This window comes from Sander lucioperca, chromosome 4, assembly GCF_008315115.2.
Source record: "Sander lucioperca isolate FBNREF2018 chromosome 4, SLUC_FBN_1.2, whole genome shotgun sequence".
Lineage (NCBI taxonomy): Eukaryota > Metazoa > Chordata > Actinopteri > Perciformes > Percidae > Sander > Sander lucioperca.
This window is the reverse complement of record NC_050176.1, coordinates 42,321,572-42,335,908: the sequence shown is the minus strand read 5'-3', so window position 1 is coordinate 42,335,908 and position 14,337 is coordinate 42,321,572.

Sequence of the window (14,337 nt, the reverse complement as noted above, 5' to 3'; positions counted from 1 at the left end):
CACACTGCAGCTGCATTGAAAAAAAAATCAGACTTAGGTCTGATTCAGGACCACATATGGAAGTGGTCTCAATCTGATTTGAGTGTTGACAGTACTTCTGAAGAAGTCTGACCTGGTCACTTGACCCCAAAAAAAATTTGGGCCACTTTTGCCTGCAGTCTTAACGTAGCCTTAGACAACCACGGGCGTCTCTGCTCTCTATTCTTACGGGCAGAACGAGCGAAAGAAGCAAGAAAGAGGGAATCTTTCCAGTTTATAGAACAAGTGCAAGAGTTGTCAATTAAAATAAGTAATGAGTGGTCAGAAACAACTGAGTCTCTTGCCGTTCCTTGAAGTTGTTTGACGATTTTCAGCGCGTGTTCCTGAGTCTCGTCGTCTCTCCAGTCAGACGTGGTCGTTTCCACCTTTGGTGTAAATCACCCTTCTGCTTTTTCACCCTCGGGTCTTTGTTTTCTTCCGTTTTTTGCACCAGCTGCCTGATAGAAATGTCATAAACACGCCCACTAGCTCGCCGTGAATTCTCCGGACAATTCTCACACTTTGGGCTCAGTCGGACACCACACCGACTTTGTACTCGTGAGCTGGAGGGGTAAAGACCGTTTAATGTCGTTTAACTCCGGGGAATAGAGAAGTTCTGGGGAAACAGTAGCCTGGTTGACACCAGACCCTTCTCAGCTGTAACTGAGAGTGGGTCTGGGGAAGCTTCATTCACAGCCCATTTCCAAAGGGGCGTCACCAACGGACGCCGCTCAAATGCCTCTGGGCGCAATTGGATAGTCCTTCAACCAATCAGAGCGATGAAGGAGATGACGTATGCAGAGCGACGGAAAAACATCTCAACCAGTGAGCATGTTGCGCTGTCGTCATGGTGTAAAGCACACGTGTCAAACTCAAGGCCTGCGGGCCAAATCCGGCCCTTTGCTAATTTTGATCCGGCCCCTATATACATTTAGGTTCACAATACATTTTAGCCCACCTACTTTTTGTCACTTTTCACGTTTTTTTTCGACATTTTTTATGCTTTTTCCAAACGTTTTTGGCCTTTTCTTCGACATTTTTGCCGACCAAACTGTAAGCGAGAAGCCTATATGAGACATGCAATAATAGAGCCAAAGATATTTGACTTTTCCCATGACATAAAAGCAATAAACTCTATGTCTGGCCCTTGATGTGATTCTCATATTCTAGTGTGGCCCTTAGGGAAGCTGAGTTTGACACCCGTGGTGTAAAGCCTCAATGATTGTGATTGGTGCCTCGATTTGGAAAAATTGGAAATGGGCTTGAATGGGCTCTTGGCCAGACTGACTTGCAGAGCAAATCTCAAATTTTCCAGAAGTTCGTGAGGGCTTTCCCAGGCTAGGGAAACTGTCCTCTCACGAAATAACAATTTTTTTCAGGTTTAATGGTTGTAGTTCTCAGATGACTTCAGAACACAAACATTACTTGCCAAGGGCTCATCGGGGATTTGAACCCAGAACATCTTGCACCTGAAGCAGGAATCATACCCCCAGACCAACAAGCCGGATCAAGTGAAGCTGGTGCTAGATAAGAGGGGTAGCAGACTATCGGAGACTGGCCTCCCATAGGTCGTTTGTTCCAGCATCATTCTGACCGATATTTAGGTTTCTAGTGGCGGCGCCCTCTAGTGGTCGTAGTAGTTCTGACGGTAGCAAAGCAGGAAGTAAGGAGAGGAAGTATAAGAGCGCCAAATGTCCTGAGGTACATACCCATGTCCCTTATTTGATAGCTCCTCGACTCCTCGGTCCTCGTCTGAACCGGAAGTTGTTCTGTCCATCGAGGAGCTGTAGGCGAGGATACAGAGAGCAACCTTCCTGGAAGCCGTGCAGCTGAAGGAGTTGCTAACTCCACCCAAAAAGCTGTCGAATTCACGTGACACGACGGAGGAAAGGACGTCTCATATCCTCCTCGGTGGGAGGGACTAAGATGCGAGGAAGGGACGCAAGTGGAGGAGTCAAGGAGGCAATTTAAGCAACATGGGATGCACCTCTGGTAAGGAGGTATGTTGGGGGGTCAAACAAACACAGGACTTTACCCCAGGAGACCGGGGGTTCATGTCCTGTTTGAAAAGAAAAGGAAACAGAGAGTTTTTTTTTTTTTACTTTAGGCAACAAACGGAGCTACGGCACGTCACGTCTGATTGTAACCCAAACCTCCATCTTTTTATCAACTTAACTCAGTAGTTTTGGTGTCTAAACCTAACCAACCTGGGACAGTGTGTTTAGGACGTTCTCAGCTTAACTGTACGTCCACACCGCCGCCGACTTGATCTTCTAAAGATACCGGAAGTCATTCATTTTCAATGGAAGCTGCTTCTCTCAGCTGCAAGGAGCGGAAAATCTGTCGTCGTCGCGTTTTGGGCATTTTGAGCGTCAATCAGAAAGTTGAAAGTAGGTCAACTTTATGGTAATGAGCTATGACGCGGTTCAGCGGCAACCAATCAGAATATAGACGTCCTTCACGCTGGCTGATTCCAGAGAAAGATACGATGTAAACTTTGGTTCCTACCAAAACATTAGTTCAGAGAAAAAGGAGGAGAAGCTCATCATGGCCGTTGCTGGGTTCCCTATCATTTATGATATTTGCGTATAGGGACCAGTTAACGTTACCTGCCGGTCACATGGTCTCTAAACAGTCCGCTCAGTCCGTGAAGTCCTACACGGATCAACAGCTGGCAGCTGCTCACTCTGCCTGCATTCTGCTGCGGTTCAGCGGCTAACGAGCGAGCTAACTGCTAACAGACACCGCTGCGACCAACAACCAATACACATTCTGTCATTATATATGTCATTTATAAAAGGTTTCTAGTGTCAGTGTATTGGCCGTGCAGTGGCTGCTTGATCTTTTTCCATGATGAACATAGAATGCTGCTACGTCAGAGCGGCCAAAGCCTCAAACAGCTTCCCCGGACTTTCTGACAAGCGTCCTTGACCGGGCGGCTAGAGCTTCTTTGCAGCTCAAGTCGGCGGTGGTGTGGACGTACAGTTAGTTATGAGGACGGAGAACTCTCCTGTGGGTCTTATTAGAGGGGAGGACCAAGCCACAGATATCCTCGTATGGTTTGGAGGACTGGTTGGTTCAGGGTTGCAGTGCATGTGTGGAAGAAGCTATAGAGACAGACAACCACATTAGGGTCAACAATTAACACCTGAATGTCTTTGGACTGCGGGAGGAAGTCGGAGAACTTGGAGAAAACCCCCGCGGCAACACAGGGCGAGCATGCAAACTCACACTGACTCGCACAAAGACACACTGCAAAGTCACAACAAACGCACAGAAAGAATGGAAACAAACTGTGAGACGCTGAGGATAGGAGGCGGGAGTCGCATGGATCAGCCTGACGAGAAATAATTTAAAGTCTCTTCAGACAATACGGGCTCTCTTCTCGCCTCGGGGGAACGCCGTTATGATGCCAGGCTCAATCTCTCGGTCATTAAACTGTTTGCTGTTGTTGTGGAAAAAACCCCTAACTGCAAAAGCTGTGGTTTCACTCCCCCCCCTCTTCAATATCAAAGCTGACAGGATCGTTGATGTGTGTGTTGACTGAGTTGCGTGACACTTATCGGACCCTCGGAGCGTCTTAAAATCCCATCGCACGGCGATTTAAAAAACACATTAAAAAGACAATGAGAAAATAATTATGATGCGCTTCCAACTGTGTGTGTGGTGCGTGTGTGTGAGAGGTGTGTGCGTGTATGTGTGTGACTGTGCGTGTGTTTGTGTGTGTGTGTGTCTCTGTGTATGTGTGTGAGTGTCTGTGTGTGTCTCTGTGTGTGTGTCAGTGTCTCTCTGTGTGTGTGTGTGTGTGTGTGTGTGTGTGTGTGTGTGTCTCTGTGTATGTGTGTGAGTGTCTGTGTGTGTCTCTGTGTGTGTGTCAGTGTCTCTCTGTGTGTGTGTGTGTGTGTGTGTGTGTCTGTGTGTGTCTCTGTGTGTGTGTGTGTCTGTGTGTGTCTCTGTGTGTGTGTGTGTGTGTGTGATATATTTTACGAGCTGCATCCGTTAAAGACTGAACAATGAGACGTGTCAGTGGACTCTAGTTTCTGCAATAAGTGAGGAAAGAAAAACAACATTTCTGTGAATAAACAGCGAAACCACAATCCTGAAACGTTCCCGAGATCATGAACCCAAATTCAGAGTATCGTGTCTTTAAAAAGAAAACGCACCACATCCAGTAAATCATCTCCTGGATCTCTGACAGACTGGCAGCTCGCAGCCAAAACTAACTGTTCAAAGACCTCTTCATCCCTCATGACACAAGCTGCTTTCACTCTCTACTGCAGTGTGTGTGTGTGTGTGTGTGTGTGTGTGTGTGTGTGTGTCTTTGTGTGTCTGTGTTTGTGTGTGTGTGTGTGTGTGTGTCTCTGTGTGTCTGTGTGTCTCTGTGTGTCTGTGTGTCTGTCTCTTTGTGTGTCTGTGTTTGTGTGTGTGTGTGTGTGTGTGTGTGTTTATGTGTGTATTTGTGTCTTTGTGTGGGTGTGCGTGTGTGTGTGTTTGTGTGTGTGTCTCTGTGTGTGTGTGTGTGTGCGTGTGTGTGTGTGTGCGTGTGTGTGTGTGTGTGTGTGTGTGTCTGTGTGTGTGTGTGTCTGTGTCTGTGTTTGTGTGTCTGTGTGTGTGTGTGTGTGTGCGTCTGTCTGTGTGTGTTAGGTCTTGGACTAAGTTATTGTTACAAAAACTTAACTGAAAGAACTGCACTGTGATGTGTTTAGTTGATTTAACAAATGTACTCGTTGTATTTCACCTGAAACTGAGAGGTTGAAACAGGGGCGGAGCTTCATCATGGGGCCCTCTGCTACCAAATCATTTTAAAATAAAAAAAACGGTAAAATATCTGATGGATGCATGTAATGTGTCACTTGTTGAGCCAAGTAAGCCTATATGTCAAATAAAACGAAAAGAAAAGACACACATTTGTGTTGACGAACAAAGAAACCAGTTTGCCAGTCAAGTCAAAATGTTTCAGCACCACGGACAGAGACAGCTGATGAACAGAGACAGCTGATGGACAGAGACAGCTGATGGACAGAGACAGCTGATGGACAGAGACAGATGATGGACAGAGACAGCTGATGGACAGAGATGGTGCTGAACAGGCCAAGAGAGCTCAATCATTGCTACACTATATAACTGACATGGCACTATTATATATATGTTTGATAAGCAGAGCTGGATTATCATAACATGAGATCATATGCAGTAATTAGCTTCTTTCAGCTAATAATCTGCAATGTGTCACTTTGGGCCCCGTTCTCGTCAAGTGACGCAAGACAAGGCGGCGTTTGAGGGGCCCCTAATTGGCACGGGGCCCTGGGGCGGCTGCACCCAAACACCCATGCTAGCTCCGCTACTGGGTTGAAACATTGGTCTGGTAGTGAAAGATGTTTACGAGCCAAACGAAAGAGAATCTGTTGCTTTACATGAAAGATTTAATGATTTACAAGTATGATCAGTTGGGAGTGTTGTAATTAGAGTTTAGGAATGCTGCACCATACTATTGACAATATCACCATAGCAACTGTAAAAACTGTAACAAACATGACTTCTTTATCTCATCATCAGAGGAAACTTTGCAGCATCAGCTCTCTATCTAGTAATCAATGTCCTTTACATGACTCTAAAACCACAGAGGCTGACGTGACTTCATACACACATTATTCAGAGATGAGAGAGAGGGGCTGTGTGTGTGTGAAAGTGTGTGAGTGTGTGTGTGTGTGTGTGTGTGTGTGTGTGTGTCTCTGTATTTGTCTCTGTGTGTGTGTCTCTCTGTGTGTGTTTGTGTCTCTGTGTGTGTGTGTGTCTCTGTGTGTCTCTGTGTGTGTGTCTCTGTCTCTGTGTGTGTTTGTGTGTCTGTGTGTGTGTCTCTGTGTGTGTCTCTCTGTGTCTGTGTGTCTCTTTGTGTGTGTCTTTCTGTGTGTGTGTGTGTGTGTGTGCGTGTGTGTGTGTGTGTCTGTGTGTGTGTGTGTGTGTGTGTGTGTGTGTGTGTGTGTGTGTGTTTGTGTGTGTGTGTGTGTGTGTGTGTGTGTTCTGGGAGGACGAGAATAAATAAATATTTTCAGATTCATAATTGTATTTAGAAGTTGTACCAGAACAGGATTAACTTGTTTAATTTCATATTTTTGTTGTACTGCACATTTCTGCAGCTCCTCTTTTCGCCCTGTCTGTTGAGCTCTCTGTTTTAGGTACCGAGTGAGGCAGCCGGAACCCGTGGCTTCGGCTCAGCCGTACATGTTGCATCCCGAGTCTGATCCTGAAACAGACATGGCGCTGTTCCTGGGGGCTTGAGTGTTGATTGGCTGATACTCGTCTAACATCTACCAACCAGATAGTGCTGTGGGCGGGACATGAAGTGAGACTCAGTGGTGAGGTAAACGGGAGCAGAGGGAGAGACTCAGAGCTGTAGCTGAGACAAAGTAGAACACCTTTTATTTAATTAACTTTATAATAAAACACAGATACAGATCATCTGCAAACTGCCAAATATGGGACAGAGCCTTTCCAGCTGCTGCTCCACGACGGTGGAAGCTGCTGCCTTCACATATCAGATGGTCTCCCTCCATTTCTGTTTTTATATCTTGGATAAATACACATTTATTATTCAGCACTTTGGTCAGATTAATGTGTGTTTAAATGTGCTCTAGAAATAAACTTTAATTACTGAAAGTTAACATAAGAAACATTTTACAGACCGAGAGATATGTTGCTTATAATAATTAATCAGAAATCACAATCAGAACAAGTTGTATTGTTTATTAATGTTTATTATACAGACGATAGATTATAGATATAGACCAAGATATAATAACAAGTTTATAACACTGACAACACTGCAAGATACATCTATTATAAATGCATTAAAGACAATTCATATTCCTTCATATATAATATACAACATCACATAATCTTTAGACTTAAAATAAAACATCTGGAACACACACACACACACACAGACACACACACACACATACACACACATACACACACAGACACACATACACACACACACACACACACACAGACACACACACACATACACACACACATATACACACACACAGACACACATAAAATGAGTTGTAATAAAACTCTTAGGTGACAGTAATGTTAAAAAGTGAATTCCAAACATGTTAAACTATTAAACCAAAATGTCCCCTAACAGAGCAGCCCCCCCTATAATCCCACCCATCCACAACAACATCAAGAAAAGATCAACTAACTCAATATACATATACAATATAATACCATATAGTGTGTGTGTGTATATATATATATAAACAACATACTAATTCAGACGATAAGGGAACATCTGCACCTTGTCAGGATCACAGGTTCACTTCTAACATTCAAAACTTATTTTATATTATTATAATAATAATCATTGGGTATTTATGTCTTATTTCCCATCATTTCTGTTTGTTGTTTCTGTAATCTCTCTCTCTCTCTCTGTATCTTGTGTTGTAGTTTAAATGTTTTCTCTGCATGAATGTGTCCCATCCCTTGTTTTAAAGCCAGTGTATACCAGGCTGTACTGAAGCCAATGATGAAATGATCATATGCATATTAAGTGTGTGTGTGAGCTGAAAGCTGCGCTCCTCTCCGTGTCCTCAGGTTCACAGCGACTACAGCAGCACAGAGCATCAGCAGCAGGACACTGAGCACTGAGCATCGCACTTTGAAGAAGGTGGAGTAAATCCCAAAGGGCTCCATGTACACTAACACAGTTCTGCTGGTTGACACACACTGATTATATATGTCATAGACTGCACACCAGTACTCTCCTGCGTCTCCCACTGAGATATTAGAGATAACCAGAATACCTTTATTATTGTACGTGCTCACTCTGCTCATTCTCTGATCATACGTTACACTAAAGATTCTTCCCTCTGTTCGGTTTGACTTGATGAACCAAACCCCCTAAGCTCTCCCCAATCTGTGCATCTGACAGTGACTTCATCTCCATCTGAGAAGAGCTCTACAGCAGGGGGGCCAAATTTGGGACACACCACCAGATCATAGCGTTGCTCTCTTCTAGAGGCTTCACAGGTGTACCAACCTGAGTGATTCAACATTAGAGATGAAAACACCAGTGAGTAGTTTTGGTCTACTGAAGGAACAGTCTGGTTTAGTTGTCCTAGGTCAGTGGAGATCTGATTAGACCATCGTGGGGGCTGTTCATCAGTGGAGTCAGCGATAGTGCACGGCAACACAGCGGTCTCTCCCACTGAGTGGTAGATTCTCTCAAACTGTAGGATCAACCGTACAGGGTGACTGCTAACACACTGCTGTTGGTTCATCACCAGACATTTGTAGTCTGTAAAGTCTGTTCCTGTGACATTGGAAACATGAAGAGCTGATGTGTTTGTCACCACTTGGAATCTTCCTCTAACATTGTCCATCACTGATGTCGTATTGTCCCCAAAAACTCTGCTCCATGTTTCTTGCTCATATCTAGAGTCCTGTTTGAGCCACTGGATATCCAGATTATCAGCTGCTCCCTCACATGGCAGGTCCACTGTTTCTCCAAGTCTCACTCTGATAAATCTCACTCTCCAATCTTTTGAAGTACAAACAGTAATAGTGAAGTTGTTGTCATGCGTCACGTTGCCGTCAGTCCAACACTCCTCTTGGTACGGGCCAACAGATCTGGAGATCAGGCAGGAGTTGGTGTTCTCGGGGAGCTTGAAGGTGTAAGATGACCTTTCCTTTTGGAAGATCATCCGTTCTCCTGCATGGATGTTGCTGATGAGAGCAAACAGCAGGAAGGAGAGCTCTGTGACTGCAGCCATTCTGCTCCGAGGTCGACAAACACTGACCGCTCATACACACTCTACACCAACCCTCATCAGCAGCTGCTCTTCATCTGTTACAAACATGACTTCTTTATCTCATCATCAGAGGAAACTTTGCAGCATCAGCTCTCTATCCAGTAATCAATGTCCTTTACATGACTCTAAAACCACAGAGGCTGACGTGACTTCATACACACATTATTCAGAGATAAGAGAGAGGGGCTGTGTGTCTTTGTGTGTGTGTGTGTGTGTGTGTGTGTGTGTGTGTGTGTGTGTGTCTGTCTCTGTGTGTGTGTTTGTGTGTGTGTCTGTCTGTGTGTGCATGTTTGTGTGTGTGTGTGTGTCTCTGTCTCTGTCTGTGTGTGTGTGTGTGTGTGTGTGTGTGTGTCTGTCTGTGTATGTGTGTGTGTGTCTGTCTGTCTGTGTGTGTGTGTGTATGTGTGTGTCTGTGTGTATGTTTGTGTATATGTGTGTCTGTGTGTGTCCGTTTCTGTGTGTATGTGTGTGTCTGTGTGTGTCTGTGTGTATGTTTGTGTATATGTGTGTCTGTGTGTGTATCCGTGTGTGTATGTGTGTGTGTGTGTGTTTCTATGTGTGTGTGTGTGTGTGTGTGTGTTTTTGTGTGTGTGTATCTCTGTGTGTGTGTCTTTGTGTGTGTGCGTGATTATATGTGTGTGTGTGTGTGCATGTTTGTGCGTGCGTGTGTGTGTGTGTGTGTGAGGTGTGCAGCAGCAGCCAAACATCTGGTTACAATTAGGAGAACTCGCTGCAGATGATCCTGTTCGTTCTGCTCTGAGTCTCGTTGGAAAACAGGACAAATTGGGGCTTTTCTGGTGAAACAAGGGTGTAATGTTTCTAATAGAGGGTCTAATGTTACTAATAGCATCAGGACTGATGAGGCATGGACATATCTGCTGGTCTGAAATGGTTTTCGGAGGTTTTAAGTAGGTTGTAAATTCTGAAAGCCTTATTAACTTGAGATTTAAGTTAAATTTATCTCCTGAAACCTCTTTTTTTTAAAGCCTGTCCCGGGACGGTCATAGGTGTCACAGGACAGTGTCTGGGTGTCCCGGGACAGTCATGGGTGTCCCAGGACAGTGTCTGGGTGTCACAGGACAGTGTCTGGGTGTAACAGGACAGTGTCTGGGTGTCCCAGAACAGTCATGGGAGTCACAGGACAGTGTCTGGGTGTCCCGGGACAGTTATGGGTGTCACAGAACAGTGTCTGGGTGTCCCGGGACAGTCATGGGTGTCACAGCACAGTGTCTGGGTGTCCCAGGACGTTCATGGGAGTCACAGAACAGTGTCTGGGTGTCCCGGGACAGTCATGGGAGTCACAGGACAGTGTCTGGGAGTCACAGGACAGTGTCTGGGTGTCCTAGGACAGTCATGGATGTCAGCACAGTGTCTGGGTGTCCTAGGACAGTCATGGGTGTCCCAGGACAGTCATGGGAGTCACAGGACAGTGTCTGGGTATCCCGGAACAGTCATGGGAGTCACAGGACAGTGTCTGGGTGTCCCGGGACAGTCATGGGTGTCACAGCACAGTGTCTGGGTGTCCCAGGACGTTCATGGGAGTCACAGGACAGTGTCTGGGTGTCCTAGGACAGTGATGGGTGTCAGCACAGTGTCTGGGTGTCTTAGGAGAGTCATGGGTGTCCCAGAACAGTCATGGGTGTCACAGGACAGTGTCTGGGTGTCCCAGAACAGTCATGGGAGTCACAGGACAGTGTCTGGGTGTCCTAGGACAGTCATGGGTGTCCCAGGACAGTCATGGGAGTCACAGGACAGTGTCTGGGTGTCCCATGACAATCATGGGAGTCACAGGACAGTGTCTGGGAGTCACAGGACAGTGTCTGGGTGTCCCAGCACAGTCCTCAGGACACTCCAAACAGGACAGTTTTTGGTGCCACTGCTGCTGTGAATAGCTGTGTCGAAATGCATTGTAGCTGGGGGCTAGAGCATTATCAGACATTGATATTGTTATTAGTTATTGAATTGTACAATCTGGTCACTCACTCCCATAACAGTTTGGAGGCAAATTTATTTTTGGTAAACTCATCCTCATTTTCAGCCCTGAACCTGATGAGGCCAAAGGTCTGCTCCACAGTCCTTGAAATACACCAGTTGCAGCTCAGTGAATTGCAAATTAACAGGCGAGAACAAGATGGATTTTTGAATGGTCAATACGATATGATGAGTGTGTTTACATGCACATAACTATCCCAGTTATGATCAGGACACACTTATCCATAATAATATGCTAGTTGGAGTACTCTGAATGAAACCTACTGTTGCATGCATAATCTGGTTTGTAACAGAGCAGCGGCCATTAGAATCTTAGACGCGAACTTCAACCTGTTCTCACTCCGAACTCGTAAAATACAGACGGATGTTTGGACAGTGGCTGTCAGCGTCTGAAGCGATGAAAAAGGCGTCCTTCAGCGTGTTTGTAGAACGTCCCGGGGAGAGCAGCAGCTACACGGCGTTTAGAGAGTAGTATGTAAGGGGGAAACTCCTCATAAGGAGGTTGGTCGGGGGGGAGGATGGGTCAAACACAGGACTTTCACCCAGGAGACCGGGGTTCATGTCCCGCTTGTCACGTTTCCTAAAGTCACTTTCTTCTTTAACCGGCCCGTTATTCCCGCATGTCGAGGAAATGTAAGCCCAACCACAAGCTTTTCCTTAACATAACTGCGTCAAAATGGACGCCAATAGTCCCGACCAAGCGCGTTTAGATAAAGCGCGTTATATGACGCTAAAGGAGACTTTAAGCGTCAATAACAACAACAAAGGCACCTGACCAAGCGTCCGTATTTTACGAGATGGGAGTGAGAATGTGTTGAGAACTTTCCCGTTAGCTTTCCCATTAGCTTTTCCGTTAGCTTTCCCGTTAACTTTCCCTTTAGCTTTCCCGTAAACTTTCCCTTTAGCTTTCCCGTTAACTTTCCCTTTAGCTTTCCCGTTGGCTTTCCCGTTAGCTTTCCCGTTAGCTTTCACGTTAGCTTTCACGTTAGCTTTCCCGTTAACTTTCCCTTTAGCTTTCCCGTTAGCTTTCCTGTTAGCTTTCCCGTTAGCTTTCCTGTCAGATAGCTTCGTGAGATATTTTCTAACATTAGTGTTCAAAACTCAACAATGCGCATCAAACTAACACATTCCAACATATTTCGAAATTTTAACATGCTCATTTGCGGAAATAGGCTACGCTTACAATTCCATTGTTCCTTTCCAGCGGTGTCTGCTCGCTGAGTTCGCAAGGTATCCTGGGTAATTTCATCTCCCACTTCCCACTTCAAAAATAGCACTCCCCCTTGCTCCCTAAAGTGTTGGGACACCCTACCCCTACAAGAGAACGGGCAAAAACGAGTGTTAGGGCAAAAATCTAGGGGAGGGGGGGTGTTGGGACAGAGCCTTAGTCTTTTGTTTTCTCGAGTTAACGGCATTAAAAAATGCTAATTATAACCAGATGTTTGGCTGCTGCCACACACACACACACACACACACACACACACAGAGAGAGACACACAAAGACACACACACACACACACACACACACACATACACAGAGAGACACACACACATACACACACAAACACACACACACACACACACACACACACACACACACACACACACACACACACACACACACACACACACACACACACACACACACACACACACACACACACACACACACACACACACACACACATACACACACAAACACACACACACACACACACATACAGAAAGACACACACACACACACACACACAGAGACACACACACACACACACACACACGCACACACACACACACACACACACACACACACACACACACACACACACACACACACACACACACACACACAATTTGAAAAGACGAATTTTTGGAGTCCTCGTGCCCGAGTCAGAGCCGTGAGTTTGATCCCAGAGAAGTGTCCCTTCCCTTGCTGCAGGGCACGTCTACAAGTTATTCCCGTGTCGATGTGTCTGCGGCGCTCCGTTCCCACGCACTCATCCGTCATGTGATTCCTGTCAGTGGGAACGCCAGAGACACAGAGACGGGGCTTGTGTCTGCGGCCACGGTGCATTCTGGGAAAAGGATACACATCCTTAGGGGAGGACAGAAGGTTTATTCTGCCTTTCTATTACGTTAACTCTTCTATCCGTCCGCAGGAAGGTGTGTGTGTGTGTGTGTGTGTGTGTGTGTGTGTGTGTGTGTGTGTGTCTGTGTGTGTTGCCTCAAAGACAGTTTTAGTGAGAACCGTGTCAGTTACTCTTCATCATGTGTGTTTGTGGATTAAAAACTACACTCACTGTCAGTCTGTTGTGTTCTAAACACATTTAAAAAAAAATGTAAATGCTGAAAAAAACAAACATCAAAAACATTGCCAAAGGTAACAAAAACATCATTAAAAAAAGCCAAAAAAAAAGTGCCAAAAACATTGGAAAGAAAATGACAACAAATTTGAATAAAATTGACAAAAACATGGAGAAAAGTGTAGAATCTATTGCTAAGACATTCAGTACATGTGAAAGACAGTCAGCGACAGATTCGGGGCCATAGCCGATAAGATGAATGTATTCGTAGAGAAGGTTACAGGGTCTGTGTGACGTGTCTGGTGACTTGCTGGACTTACAGCAGGGACTCGACTTGACTTGCTTGATTCTCACCACGGTGACTTGAGACTGGCTTTGTGACTTCCTCCCACCTCTGCCGGATGGTTTGGAGGACAGATTTGCTTTTCTGAAGCTGCATGCATCCTGTTGATTCTGGGTTTGAAATGTCCACGTCGTCCTGACAGATCCTGAACTGGTTCCAGGTCTTGGCAGTGGCCGCCTGGTCTTCTTCCAGCTGTTACATTCAGTTCAGCACATTAATTTAAACCACAGCGCCTCCGGGGGGGGATCCGGGGGGCCGGCCTTCCCAGAGACGTTGCATAATGATAACCGTTGCTGCTGCCAAAACAGAGCTCCGAGACACCAGAACAATGCACAGAAAAGACCCCGTGGGATCAGGAATAGGTTGGCCAATTATTGTTGCCTCATTGTGTGCTGATTTCTTTTTCCTAAATGTAGCTTATTAATATACAGAGAGGAAATGATCCTTCAGTGTCTTCAAACTCACCGTCACTGGAACTTAAATCCCAACTAGAACCTGACGTGAAGTCTAAAATGCTTCGGTGCTCGGGTTTGTCTGCAAGACGGCAAACAAACTTTTAACGCGTTTTCTGAATGGACTTCGGTCCAACAATCAAACTTTTTTATTTCAATGCTTAGGTGTAATTTACAGGGGGGGGGGGGATACAACCACCCCAATAATGAAAATTGGTCAGTGCAACTCCCCCCCCCAAAAAAAACCAAAAAAAACAATTATAATGTCCTTTACATAAATGCACCATAAATTGATGCTGAAAAGTCACAAATTGTTGCTGAAAAATTCCCCAGAATGCAGGAAATGAAGTGTTTGAGATGCTCAAAATTTCACCTTTTGGGTTCAATGTTGAATCTAGAGTTACGCCCTCGTT